This window comes from Aphelocoma coerulescens, chromosome 7 (assembly GCF_041296385.1).
Source record: "Aphelocoma coerulescens isolate FSJ_1873_10779 chromosome 7, UR_Acoe_1.0, whole genome shotgun sequence".
NCBI lineage: Eukaryota > Metazoa > Chordata > Aves > Passeriformes > Corvidae > Aphelocoma > Aphelocoma coerulescens.
Window position 1 is genome coordinate 23,175,611 of NC_091021.1, and position 14,368 is coordinate 23,189,978.

The 14,368-nt window shown below is 39.9% G+C and overlaps 1 protein-coding gene across 3 annotated transcripts in view; it reads left to right on the forward strand.

Moving 5' to 3' along the window:
• The window catches only part of RBMS1 (RNA binding motif single stranded interacting protein 1), a 144,047-nt gene extending 139,928 nt beyond the window's left edge, over positions 1-4,119 (forward strand). For all 3 annotated transcript variants that reach the window (XM_069020831.1, XM_069020832.1, XM_069020833.1), the window contains exon 14: positions 1,599-4,119. The gene's annotated coding sequence lies outside the window, so the exon portion shown is untranslated. The remainder of the gene's footprint in view (positions 1-1,598) is intronic.
• Positions 4,120-14,368: the final 10,249 nt, after the last annotated feature.

Consider the following 14,368-nt stretch of genomic DNA (forward strand, 5'->3'; position numbering starts at 1 on the left):
CTTCCAGGGCAGGCAGAAAGCAAAGCCACAGGCTCTTCTCGTTATCCATCTCCTTGTGTTAAAAGCATGACTCCTGCACATTTCCCATGCCAAGGCTGTTGCCTGGTGTTAACCGCTTTTCAAGGAATTATTTGTTTTGCCTTAAGTCTTCCCTGTGGGCATGTAAAACCTCCTTACCAACAGAGATCTGTGGTAGCCAGCGAAGTGTAATCCTGCATGTCACATCCCCATCCTGCCTCTCTTTCCCAGCCTGTCAGTATCTTTCCCCATAGACTGAGGCCAGGCAGGAGGAACAGCCTTAAGTCTCCTGGAAGGATGAGTTGTTGTTGCCATCTGAGACACGTTTTGTATTGATGACTCTGTGTAGAATTCCAAGCTGTGAGCAGTTCTATGTGTTTGCTGTAAGTCAGTTCTCCACGTATTTTATTCTTCAGAGAAGCACTGTTACCTGTATTTATATGCAGTAGGAGCCAGTGAAATCTGTGTCAGCTGTAGCAGTGGGCACATGGAGAAGGTTAATATTACCCAGCTGATTTCAGCCTCAGAGCATGGCATTTGGTATTTCTGTCCCTGGAACATGCTGGTACTTGTTTCAGACAGGTGAAGGGGAGGGAATCGACAGTTATTTGGTGCCCTAAATACAGGGAACACTGCACTCTCTTGATTGTTGTGGCTGTTTTACTGTTGTCAAACTGAAACTTCTTTCTAAATGCACATGCAGCATTTTTGGGAAGGTCAATATCCATGTTCCCATAATTTGAGGGGTAAATTACAACTAGCACATTTGCATGAGTGGATGCAGTCAATCAGAAATACACCGCATCTTTCCTCTGGCAGCTACATTTAATAACTTTACAGCTTCTTTTCAAAAAGTTGTTCCTACGTGAAAAATAGTCAAAGGGACTTAAAAAAAAACCAAACCTGTTTTATATGCACCTACAAATGTACAAGCCTTAAAATACCAAACTTTGCCTTGCCTTGAAAAGTTAAAAAATTGTCTAAACTTTTTTGTCATTAGCTGGGTAGTTTTTTTAAAGCCATGTGGCAATATAAGCCAGTACATAAAAAACTCTGCCTTCTAATTTGATAAGCCCTGACCTGCTGTTCAGTACTATCATCAGGGAGGCACAGTAGCTGTGTCTGTCTTAGCTGTTGTATGTAGCCTCCTTGAGGCCACACCAAAAGAAAGTTATTGTTCCTTTTCCAGAGATTAAAAGCCTTGGAGATGCCACAGGAGTACAGGAGTAGCACCCTCAACCACTTTTGGTCAATTAAAAGGAACAACAACAACAACAAAACAATAAAGAAGGGAAGAGCTTTGAGTGCAGCCTCAGTTCCCCCTGGGAGCTCTGTGTGCTGAGCATTTGTTAGAGAGAGAGGGGGAAGCACAGCGCTGGCTCTGTGCGGGTGGAGAGCCTTATCCTGGGAAGGGCCAAGCACCTGCAGTGCTGCCTGTGTTGCTTCTCAGGGGTTTGCTCAGATTCATGTCTTCTCACAGCTGTCTAAAGTAGGAAATTATTTAGTTTTGTGGACAGCTACATTAGAAAAAAACTGTGTGATTGTAACTCTGCTCTAGCTCTGACCTTTCTGTGTTACAGATGTCCAGTGTTGACCTGGCCTGGAGAAGGGTGCAAAGGCTGAAACAATCATGGATTTTACTGATCAATTGTGCTTTAGGAATTATTGACAGTTTTGCACAGGTTCTTGAAAATGTTATTTATAATGAAATCAACTAAAACTATTTTTGCTATAAGTTCTATAAGGTGCATAAGAAAAACCTTAAATTCATCTAGTAGCTGTTCCCATGAACAGGTTTATTTTAGTAAAAGAAAAGTTTTTATCAATTGTTATGACGCAAAAAAAAAAAAACCTTCAAATTTCTGGGTATGCACAGATGACCACGAAGACTTATTCACGTGCATGACAGAATTTGTGTTTTGGTTTATTTTTATTTTGTTCGTTTCTTTTATCTTTTTTTTTTTTTTTGTATGAAATGGATTTTCTGAAGTTTAAAATAGTAAAACATCTAAGACGATGTTCTGTGCTTGCAGTGTGTGAATGTTGCTTTAGTGCAGTGTTGCAGTTATAGTGTCTGGTCTCTTAGCTTTCTGTTTTTCTTTTAATGTAGTGTGAAGTGTCTTATCCTTTTCTATAAATTCCAATTTGCCTTAAATCTTTCAATGCTGTAGCTGTTTCAGTAAGTAGTCCAAACTAATGGTGTAGAATGCTTTGACCAAATGAGCTGGTCTATTATGCCTTGTAAAACAGCAGCATAGGGCTTTTAAAGGTAGTCAATAAAAATTGCTGAAAATTTGGCTTTTTTAATGTGTAGTAAGTGTTTTTAATGATTTTTTCACATAATATGTAAGGTAGTGAAATGCAAGAGGGGAAAAAATGTTTTGTGTGAAACACATTTTCTGACTGGGGAAATTTTAATAGTATAAATTGTTTGTAAGGCCATATGCCAATAGTTCCCTCTGGTAGTTTGAATGATTTAGGAACTCTGCTGTATGATGCAATGTAAAATCTTTTTTTGCCTTTTTTCAGAAACTAACTTGATGTTCTAGTTTTAGCATATGTAGAGTAGGGAGTTTGGGGTGGAGATATCACCGAATGTTTTTGTCCTTCCTTTATACTAATGATAGTGCTTTAGGATGAGGATTGTGCTGAGACTTAGCAAACAGAAAAGTTGCTATTACAGCAAAATGGCAAAAGCTAAAGGATTCGTTTTCAAACATACGCTGAGATTTAAGTAGAAGCATAATTGATTGGGTACTAGCTCTCTATAGTAGGTAAATAAAAATAAAAAGACTTGGCACTTTTAAAAGGTAACTTTACCAAAGAACAAAGAGCCAGTAACCAATAATTCTGATTTGTCTCAGCATTGCGTCTTCTGTACTCTTTATTTTTGCCGGACCAGTTTGCGGTTAAGAGAATGTGCCTTTTTTGTACATTTGCATTTAGGTTTTATAATTTTAATTGATGTATGGACACAAAAGCATGAAGGAAGACTTGGATCCAAGCAGTGCCACACTTTACATCATCACTACAAGTGTTAAGTGTAAAGAAAACCAATTTTGAAACTATGAAATTCCTGATTCATAAATACACAGTTATTTGTACTTCACATATTAGATAATTCACTGCTACTAAAGCTCTTTATTACAATTGCATATGTTTTAAATCGAATGATAAATTAAGTTGTCTTCCAAAACTGTGTACTTCTCTGGTCAGCTGTATATGATCAGTTATCTACCTCAAAGTTTATTTCCTTTTGTATTGGGACAGGTTGCTGGCCCTCCCTGTTTCCACAGACCAAATCATCCTAGCTCGGGAGCTAGGGCTAAGCAGTTGTTTCTTTCAAGTATTTTTTAGTTTTTAAATTTTGTGTGAGTATTGGAGTATAGATGTCGGTGACATTTCATAGTTTCAAAAGTAAATTGCTGCTCTGAGAAGTGTAGATTCTAGTGAAATGCATAGTCATAAGAGATGTGTTTTTGTTTTTTCTTTTTTTAAAAAGTTGTGGTATTATTGGTTCTATGCTCCCTGGAATATTACTGCTTTGTAAAAGTCCAGACTTCCTGCAGCACCTTGCCTGTATTTGGTAACTTTCCAAACCTGGATCTCTCACTACTTGCTATTTTTGCATTAATTAAAAACTGCAGTATGATAGCTGGATTAGAGGGAGGGAAGAGTTGCTGCCAGAAATGTCTGAACTAAGTGCCATACTCATTGTCTGGGTAAGATTTGGGAAATTTAACCTCTGTACATAAAGAAATAATCAGTTACTTAAACATCACATAGTAGACAGCCATTAAATTATAAAAAATTAATTTATGAAGAAAGACCTTTTGTACAGATTGAAAAAAAAAAAGATTTTCATAGAGATATCTATATGATCAAGAGAGTTAATTTTTTATTTTTGTTTTACTAGTGCCACAAACTTGCCAGTGGTAACTTATTTGTCCGGTTCAAGATAACTCTGTAGTTTTGTTTCCTAGGACTTGTTGTTAAACGCCAAAAGACATTTTTGAACTGTAAATTTGATTAGATTGTTAGCTTTTTCTGTTTTATTTCTTTGAAAACTTTTGAATAAAAAAGATCCAAAAAAAACGAAAATGCATCGTCTTTTTCCTTCAGACCTTCCTTTATTGGGGGAAAACCCAAACAGGCTATGGTACTTCTGCATTTATTTTGAAATGTTTGGAATTGCTTTTTTCTTGACAGCCTGGGTTTTTTTCTCCTCTATCTTTCGTCAAAACTAAATTTTAACTCTCTCACGCCACACTACAAAGTCACTAATTCTTTCAGACAAAACAGGAAAAGATATGTGAAAAATATGTAATGAAATGTCTGATTTGGATGCAAGAACTCCGTTCTGCTGTGTGTCAGCCCACATGGGGAGTTGTGTGTAACCAGGCTTGCCTGCTGTGGCTGTAAAGGCCATTTTCCTGAGGTAAGGTTGGAGATGGAGGGTGACTTTGGTAGCGCATGGCACTGGATTGCTGCCTTCAAGGGCTTTTGTCTTCCCACGTGTGCTGGTGTTGGCTGGAATACCCAGTTCTGCAGAGCAGAGGTGATACTTTTACTGGTATTCAAAGAGATCTCCATGTTGGCCTTCCAGCTGCAATCTTTAAGCCCTTTATTTCTTTAAAGGTAATCTTTGATTTTATTATTCTTTTGGCAAGATGGTGTGTAGCAGGTAAAGGACTGCTCTGACCAAAGTAAGGCTTGGGAAAACAAGAGGGGAAAATTCAAACTCTTGTGTCTCCTTAGCCAAATGCTTTAGCAACTGCATGGTCTTGACGTGGCTTTGAGTTGATGTGTGTGGCAGGAGAGGGGCTCTGGTCTAGCCTTGGGCACCCCCAGGGTGTGCCCAGCAGCAGAGACCAGGGCTGGGTCATCCAGAGGGCTCCTGCTCCCTGCTACAGGAGCTGGATAGGAGAGGAGAGGCTTGTTAGCGCCAGGTTGTGCCGTGCTGGAGAGCTCTCCCCAGCTTGGGAGGCAGTTCTTTCCATTGCACACCTGGCTGTGAGGGATCCCAGGCAGCCTGCTGGGGATGACAGGTGGGGGCATGCTGCTGGCAGTGCACAGCCTGAGCTTTCAATCATGCCATACTCGTGCGAGGTATTGAGAATAAATATGTTTCCAGGGGAGCTGGCAAAGTAACTCACCTGGAGGATGGGAAACTTGATTTACAGTTGCTTATGCAATGAAGACATCCTCAACAATGATGGTACTAACTGACCCGAGGGAATGGCCTGAAGTTGTGTCAGGGGAGGTTTAGGTTGGATATTAGAAGGAGTTTCTTCACCCAAAGGGTGGCTGGGCACTGGAAGAGGCTCCTTTGGAAGTGGTCACAGCACCAAGCCTGACAGTTCAGAAAACATTTGGACAATGCTCTCAGGCACATGGTGTGACTTGGGAATGACCCTGTGCAGGGCAGGGAGGTGGACTCGATGATGCTTGTGGGTCCCTTCCAAATCAGCATGTTCTGTGATTCTGTGATTAATGGAGAGAAAAAACCACACTGTGTTACTAAACACTCAACTCCTGTAATCATTTTGGGGGTCATTTTAAATATTGGTCCAGTATGTTGCCTGTCCCAAATGCAATGCATGAGAAGATGAATACAGAAAACTTTAAAACTTTAAAAGGGTTTTTGATGAACATGAGTACTATTCATATTCATCACCATACTAAATTAATCTCAGATTAATAAGCATTCATTTTAAATTAAGTATGAATACTCCTCACAAAAGCTGTATGTAAATAGAATAATATAGGTTGGAAATGTTTTTTGCTCTATTTGCTTTTCTAGTTATCACTATGATAAACTCAGTTCACTTGTATATTTGATAAGCATTAATCCTTTTTTCAGGTTAGTACCTTTTGCCCGATCTAATAAGGTTGTGTGTATCATTCCTATCAGGCAGTCTGCAGTGATACAATGTCTTTATGTAATATACTTTTATTGTATATAATAAAACTCAATACCAACTAATTTGTTCAAACATTGACTCCATCCTCTTGCATACAACCTGTTTTGAACTCTACTTGCAAACTTGCTGTAAATAATTTTTTTAACCTATTAACAAATATGGGTAAGTATCAGATTCATGTAGGATGATGGTGCACCAATATATGTTTTGTGCAAGATCATGTGCCAACCCTGTTGTTCATTGGTTGTTAGTGATTGCAAAGTAGCCTTTCTTTAGGCACTGAACATAATCTTTTATCTTCCTCTATTTTCTAAGTTAACTGCTCTGGGCAGGTGCAAGACAAGTGCAGGCAATGCATTAACAAGCAGTATAACCAAGTACTGTTGACCAACTGAGCCCTGCTAAATGACTGTTGGGCTAGAACAGTTGTAGAGTAAGTCAGAGGAGTCTAAAACACTACGATGTGTTAGTTTTTAATGGGGAAAAAAACCAAACTAGTAAGTGCTGTTTTGCTCTCCCCTTCCAGCTTTAATTTATGCCATGGTACCTCCACCATACTAGACAAAATCGATGATTGGCTAAAACTGTGCCACCTAATTTTCCACAGAATCATCATATCAGAAATGCATTTGATGTGCCAGAATATTTATATGGGTTTGTACTCCTACTCCTCCTGTGCGTACTTCCTGCACTTGTTCCTTTTGCTGTAATCAACCACTCCAAAATTTTTTGCAAACTTCCACGTGGGTTGGAATAAGATACTCAATCTATCCTGTCCAGCAGTGTCTTGTGAAAGCCACTGTGTTATTTGGTGGCATTTAAGACGTGTTACCTTCCAAACGCTTGCCACACTGATGTACTCTTTCAACTGTGAAAGATGATCTGTATCCTTCCCCTGCCAACAAATTCTAGCGTTGATTAACCCAAACAAATCTGAGGCTTTTGGCTTTCAGACTTAGTCCATTAATTCTATCCAGAATAGGGGTTAGGATATACAAAACCTATTCTGTTTGGCAACTTCTCCTCCAGTGACTAAGAAAAGCCAAGCTGATGTCAGAACAGCAAAGATTTACAGTGTAGTGATCAGAGGGAGGGTGTAAAAGCCTGCATGTGGAATGAGTCAGTCTTTCCTTTTCAGGACAGCTCTAACCACATCTACCATCTGAGAAATCTGTGCAGCCCTCTTCTGTAGTAAAGAAGAAATCGTATCACAGGAAAATACTACTGGATTTTTTTTCCATGTCCAGGAAGAAAGGCTAGCTTCTCCACAGGCAAGCTTTAACTGTTCAAGTTATCTTGCCTTTTTCAACACTATCCCCTCACTCAGTACCTACATCAGTGGTGTTCTGAATTCCTCTGTGTTATGTTGGTCTCCCTTCAGCTGAATAAACTGACCTCTTTTGACAGCTTCACTGCAATACAAAGGGATTTTTGGAGAGCTGAAGGAATGAAGGTATGTGGCACCCTAAAGACTTCCCGCATGCACACTGCAGGTGGTTGGGTCAACCTGCTCAGGCAGCTTTCTAAGTAGTGTTATTGTTCCAGAGCCCCACATGCAAGCATTACCAAGGGGAATAGTATTTGTAAAATGGTTTGTGCACATGCACTCCACTGATGTTAAAGAAGTCACCTGCAGTAGAAATTTTCCCAAGTATTTTAACCACCTGAAATGCACACACAGGAATGATGGTTTCAGGCAATGTCTATGAAGCACTTAAGGGTAATGGAATAAAGCAATGATTTACAAGAAGCCCAAGATAAAATACTAGTAAATTTTATGTTTTGGTAAGTAGTTTTAGCTTTTTCCAAGTACAAATAGAAAATTACTTTTCCTTTGTGTGTTTCAGCCTTTTCCCAATGGGAAATACTTTTATACCAATGAGAAAACACTACTAATTTTCTTTTTTCCTTCCAGTGAATGTAAAAAATCCTGAAAATGTATTTACAGGTATTTGTTACCAGCTTGGTTTTGCATCAGTTTGTTCTGGTATCTTTAGCCAGTCTCAAAGATAATCTGTAAGCAGAATATACATAACTAGGCACACGAAGCAGTTATTTATTGACCAGCCCACAGCAAAGAAAGGATTTCCCAAGCCATTGGGCTGAGCATGAGTCTGCTCACCCAGCAAGGTACCAGCAGTGGCTTTGCTGGCCAGGCAGACATTGGGCAGGAGGGGAAGAGTCAGTCCCTGCAGCTCCCAGGAGCAGACCCTCAATATTGTCATGTTTCTGTCTTCTGCCAAGCTCTGTCAGGGCCCCTGGTATGGGTGCCTTGCCCCAACAAACTAACTGACCTGATGCTTCCTGACTTGCCTTGCTCTTTTCTTCCTTTAGATTTTATACTTTTTCCACATTGCTGCTTTCCTTCCTAAACCCTCCAGCTCCTGGCAGTCTGGTCCCACTAGCTCTACCTCTGTCTATAATGTTACTTTTCTTACCTCTCCAGACTTTCTCACAGGTTTTTTTCCAGCACTCTGAGCAAGGTTACGCAGCTGGGCTGGATCAGAGTTGGACCCTCATGCGCAGGGAGCTGTGGAGAGGGAAGAGAGGCACAATACAGGGGGCTGCAGTAAGGGCTGACATACTCCAGGTCTTCCATGAGTCAGGAAAGCATTCAAATGCAGTTGGGAGGAAAGGATATTCAAAGAGCTCCACGTGTTGCTGTCTTTGCCAGAACAGAATGAAAACTAGATTTCAAATAGCTCTAAGAGAGGCCAGTGCAGCTCAATAGAATGAAATGCTCCAGAAGTCAGCAGCTGCATGGATCGTCAGCTCCTGACCTCCTTCAGCCCTGCTTTGCTCACTTTCCATACTTCAACAAGTTCCAGCTGCCAGTAGGCAGAGGGTTCTGACGTGAGTGGGAAGGAGACAGCTCATCAGCAACCCACAGGCTTCACACAGCAAAAAGCCCCTTTGCCACTTGTGCATTCAAGCATGTCTCTGTGCACTGAGCTGCAGAAGTTACAGAACACAGCCAGCAGTAGGGAAGTAAGCTTGTGCAGAGGAGTGGTAACATTTGGGTTTAAGTTGTTGCTAGGTAAACTATTCGTATTTAAGATTGGTCTAGCTCTATCTTTACTGTGGTATCTCAAGAAACAGCAAGCTTTACCCTCTATTTTAGGGTGAATTTTGTACAAAGGTGTTGAAAATCCAGATTTCAGTTATTAAAAAAAAAAAAATAAATTAGGCAGTTACAGACATTCCTCTCCTAAAAAGTATTTTGCAGATGAAACTAGCCAGTCATCTCTGGAAAAACAATTCAGGACAAATCATACCAGTCTGTGTATTACAGTCCACATATGCACAGCTCATCTCTTCCAAGTGGGGATCATCTGATCAGCCCTGCAATGCATGGCGCTGCCCTGTTTCAAGCCTGCAATTAATTTCCTAAGCAATGTTGTGCTACATCAGCAGAGCCAACAGCTGGAGCTGGCCTCGTTTAAGTGGACTCACAAGGTGAGTGAGGGGTGCAGAGCCCCGGGCTCCGAGGGATGCTCTGTGCCACCTGGGACTCGGGCTCTCTCCGCTGCTGCCGCCTTTGGCTATTGGTGCTCTCGGGGGGACAGAGAGGGCAGAGCCCCCGAGCTGTCCCACAGCTGCTGATCTCACCCAGGAGCTTAAATAACAGGTCCTGGTGCAGCCACCAGAGGGCATCGGGATAAACCGAAATAATCCCAAAAGGTAAACACACATTCATAGCGTGTCATTATGGAGTGCTTACAGTTACCTGTTATTAAAAGCAAAACCTCATCCTGCCTTTGCACAATACAATGCAGGTGCTCACATTTCTGGTAATGTGTTTTTAGTCCTTATTAACGTAACAATAGGGCTGTCTTTACTAGAGGAAAATTAAAGCTAATTTTCTTTTGGTTAATGAAACATGCAAGGATGCATTCAGTGCACAGCAGGCAAGGGGAAGAAAAAAAAATCTAATAGAAACCACAACGTCACCAGAAACACAAGAGTTCCATGAAAGATCAGGGAGAATTGGTAAGTAGCTTGTAGGTGACAGACAAACACAAAAGGAGACAAACAGCAAGGGAATTCTGGAGAAGTAAAGCAGCCTGCAAAGGTTCAACCCAGACCAGAGTTAGAAATCTTTTCCCCTTTAACTCAAAGCCAGTCTATTTTCATATACTCTTGGGAGCATCCGTTTTATTATTGTTATATCTTTATAAGAGCCATGACAATTGAAAGCGTATTCATTCCAAACACAATGTAAAACAAACAAATACCTTTCTACTTCTCAGGAAGTAGATAAAGCTGTGAAAGTAAATTGGTGTCTTGGGTGCTAAATAAAAAATCTGTACTACAAACCAAAATTATTCTAAGTATTTAAAGTGATATAGAAAAGGCAGGTCATTTTTGCAAAGTGCATTCAAGAAAACCTTTCAGTGATCACTAAAGAGGGCTTCTTACATATCAATCTAGATAACTAATACAGATATGGCAAGTGGGAGAAGGGGCCCACAGAAATGGATACTTTTGCTGCTTGTCTCTATGTGTACAGCTTGAATCTAATGAATAAATTAACCATAACTTGCAGAGGATGTTAGTGCTTCAGATCTCAGAAGCTTTTTGCAGCATCCCTTTTGGTCAGGGAGAATCATGTAGCCAATGTGTTTCAGACTATTGTGTTCCCCTCTGGAACCCCTCTGGGTCCAGGTTCTGCTGGACACAACCTTGGCCTTCATCACCAGTGCCTGAGGCCAGTGGCTCTGACCTGCACAGACTCGCTCTTAGATGTGGACTACAAGAAGCATTTGTTAATCTCTGCCAGGGATTTTGTCTGTCTTCAAAGTAATTAGATGATTCACCTCTGGACCAGGCCAGATTGCTGTATCAGGCACAATAAAAGACCCAAAGAGCAATCAGAACAAGTAGGACAGTTCACAGACAGTTGTAAATAATAGTACTGTAAGTCTGGAAATATAAAGTATTTCTCTGTTTTGCATACACCCTAGCTTTAGGCTAAACAGTACATAGACTTGAATTTCTGGAAAAAGATCTGATCCAGGCATGTGCCTGCAATTTTTAAGGATTTTTTTTTGGTGTTGAATGAGGTTTGGGGAGGAAAAGACATGATTTCTGTCCCCACCACCCCCCCCCCACCCCAGTTTCAGACCTGAAAGTTTTCCTTCCCTATGTGTGGCTTGTTGGGATTTTCTTTTTGTTTTGGTTTGGTTTTTTGGTTTTTTTCTTTGCAGTCTCAAGTACTTGTGATTATCTTCTTTTGGCATCCAGCTCAGTGTCAGCATGACTATGTTTGTCACAGGTTTTATACGCTGCTGCAAGCAGGACTCAAATTAGGATTGGTGTGACCAAAGGACAATAGCTCTGCCAACAAGACAGACTTTTTTTGATCTAACTAGCAGATGCTCTGCTAGCGTCTCTCACTTTTTTGCCTCTCTCTTGCCTAAAGGACTGAAACCAGCCTGTCAGTGTGATCGTACTCGCGGGAGCTACAACTGTTTGCACAAGATCTGAATCTAGCCTAATACCTCCTTTAATAACTACTTCCAACAGCTACTTGTGAAGGCTCTGGTGTAAACTCCATTTAATATATCATAGCTTTAAAGCAGAGATTTTTCCAGAAACGGCTACTCTTTTTATAGACTATTTTGCACTCTAGTGGATTACTTTAGATAGTAACAAATTGTTCCTGCATATCTTTGGTTATCAATGACTTGCAAGAATAACACTGCAGGAGTAGGAGGAGGCTAGAAAGAGAACCTAATAGGGTTCAAACCTTGAATTCCCTTTTGTTCCTCTCCCCTGTTATTGACAGGAGTTTTGGACGAAGAGGAACTAACAGACATATTAAAGACCTGGCATAAAATATTGGACCAGCTTTTCAGGTGTCACTGAGGGGCAGCAGGTCCAGAGGTGTCTCTCCAGTCCAGACTTAAGAAGATCTCAACTGGCTTTAGCTTTTCAAGCAAGCCTGAAGGCTACTGACTGCCAGTCATCCTGACAAGGTGATGACTAATGGGGACAATTAACTCCCTCCCCTAACTTGCTGTCTGTCATGCCGATTGGAAAGGAAATAAGAACACTTTTCCCTAAGGAAACAGGTTGGCAAATGGGTTTGGGTCTGTTAAAGCTTTAGTGCTAATGCTAATGAAATTTCATACTAACAAAATATCAAAAAGTTGTTCCAATGAAGAGCAGGTTCAAGCCCATATTGTCTGCTCTGTAAATTCCATTTTAATTCATGTTGACATGTTGAAAAATTCACTTTATAGCTAACCTGTAATTCCACAGGAGAAAACTGCAGAATTGCCATTGGCTACTAAGGGAGAAAGGTACAGTTTTGCATTGTCCACTTTGTACAGTTAACAGCTTTTCAAGGTGTTATTAGTTAAGTGTGTAAAATGAGTTATAAGGTAGCAGGCAGCAGTAATTTGTTTCCATCTCTTTCAGAATGTTGTTTTTAGTTTATAGACAAAATTGAGACACATCTGACTGGTTGTTACCCATTACCACCAAAATCCACCTTCTATTCATTAAAGCTGATGCTTGCAGAGGTGCCCCATATCTCTGATGGGTTGATTTTTGTACCCATAGAATCAGGAAACTTTACTTTCAGACCTGAGGACATGCCCAGAGCATGAAAGTCAGTTTGTCAGCATCTTTGCTGCTGAATTTTAAGGCTCAAACTGCCTTTATTTGGGCAAGCCAAATTTTTTTTCTTAGTTCACACCTTTTAGGGAACAAGTTTTAGTATGGATGGCTGCATGGATCTCAGCAGAACTTCCTGAAAGGAAAAGAGAAAGGGAAAGGAGTCACCACTACTAAATTAGTCTGCTCTTTATGGTGACCAAGAAGCAGCCAGACTATAATCCAAGAGCCACTGTGAAAAGCTACATGACTAATCTGTATTTTCATTGTGTGGCTGGTAGCAGGAAGGAGGATGTAGCACAAGAGTCAATTTATTGGAAGAACAATGTAGTCATTCATCAGAGCATTATTCTGAAATAATTTAAATGACAGTAGAGCAGCCCACTCTTGACTTCAGAAAATACAAGTCATTCAAATTCCATATCTAATAATGAAATTGTTCCACTGACTTACTGGTTGGCATAAATTACATGTAGCTAATATGTTCCTGTTGCAGACCCTGAGGACTCTTTGTTTATGCTAAATGTGAATATATTTTAGCACATGAATTACTATCCTCCTGCTTGCTTCTTGGGCGCCTCCAGAATAAGTAATACGTTGGCATAACTTTGCCATTTGTCAGCCAGCAGTCTGGTAGCACATTTGCTCGTCAATCTAATTTTAACCTTTTCTCATACGAGCACTTGGTATTTCATGTAAATCAACCAGACAGTCTGTCATTCAATAGGATACTATCTTCATAGTCTTCTAAACTGTGTGCTCTATTGTATGTGCTCGTTATTAAGTAGCAGAGGTAAAGTAAAACTAATATATTACTTCTGGTTTCTTAATACCAGAATGCCAGGAATCTCTTTATTACCACAATAGAGACAAATGATATGTCTGGCAGAGGTTCTGGACAATGGTCCTGGTAATGCATTCAGCACTTTCTGAATTGAAATGTCTGTCCTGAATGGTAAGTAGTGCAACACATCATTAGAGGCTTCAGAGCACATATTCTTATTACCACTCCAATTTGCAGTTAATAATATTAAAAAAGTACGTTCAACTGATGAATTAAAAAAATATTTTTAAACAATTTCCCTGTGTTTCCAACAACTTTCTTGATAAAATACGATGCTGGCTGCAAAAGAGAATATAATTCATCATGAAATACAGATAAAATTGTTAATGCTCATTTATTTTCATAATTTGTGTAAATAACATGATAGGTTTAGTGGTATATCCTTTACCTTGTAAGGTTTTTCAGAAATTGATTTGGCTATGAAAAGAGTATGTTTGAAGTTTAGCTGTTTAGTCAGTGTTGCTACTGTTCATGACTTTAATATCTTTGATTTTTTTTAAACACTAGTGTTCATTTATGCAGCCTAATTAATAATAATAATTATTATTATAATCATGCTCATTCTGGCTTATAAAGATATTTTACTGCATTAAGAATGTTATAAAAAAAAGCAATTGTAGCATTGTAATGAAATCATCTGTGGTGTTGTTAATAATTCAGTCCTACACGACACCTGTAACCATTTATTGCATGTACAATGCATGTATTGCATTGTACAATAGTTACCTGTTTTATTAATTATGAAAGTCATGTTCTGATCTAAATTTTCCTTATTAATGCTTTGAGATTGTTAGCACTACATTACATTTCATTCCACTCAGGCTTGTGACTGATAGAATAAAAATCATGTATTTACTACTCAGTTCTGTTCTGGATAGTGATTTCTGGCACTGTGCTTGGTCTGGGGCAGACCCTGAGGGGTGCCTGCATTTCTCCTCAGCAGAGTGCTCAGCAGTCCCCT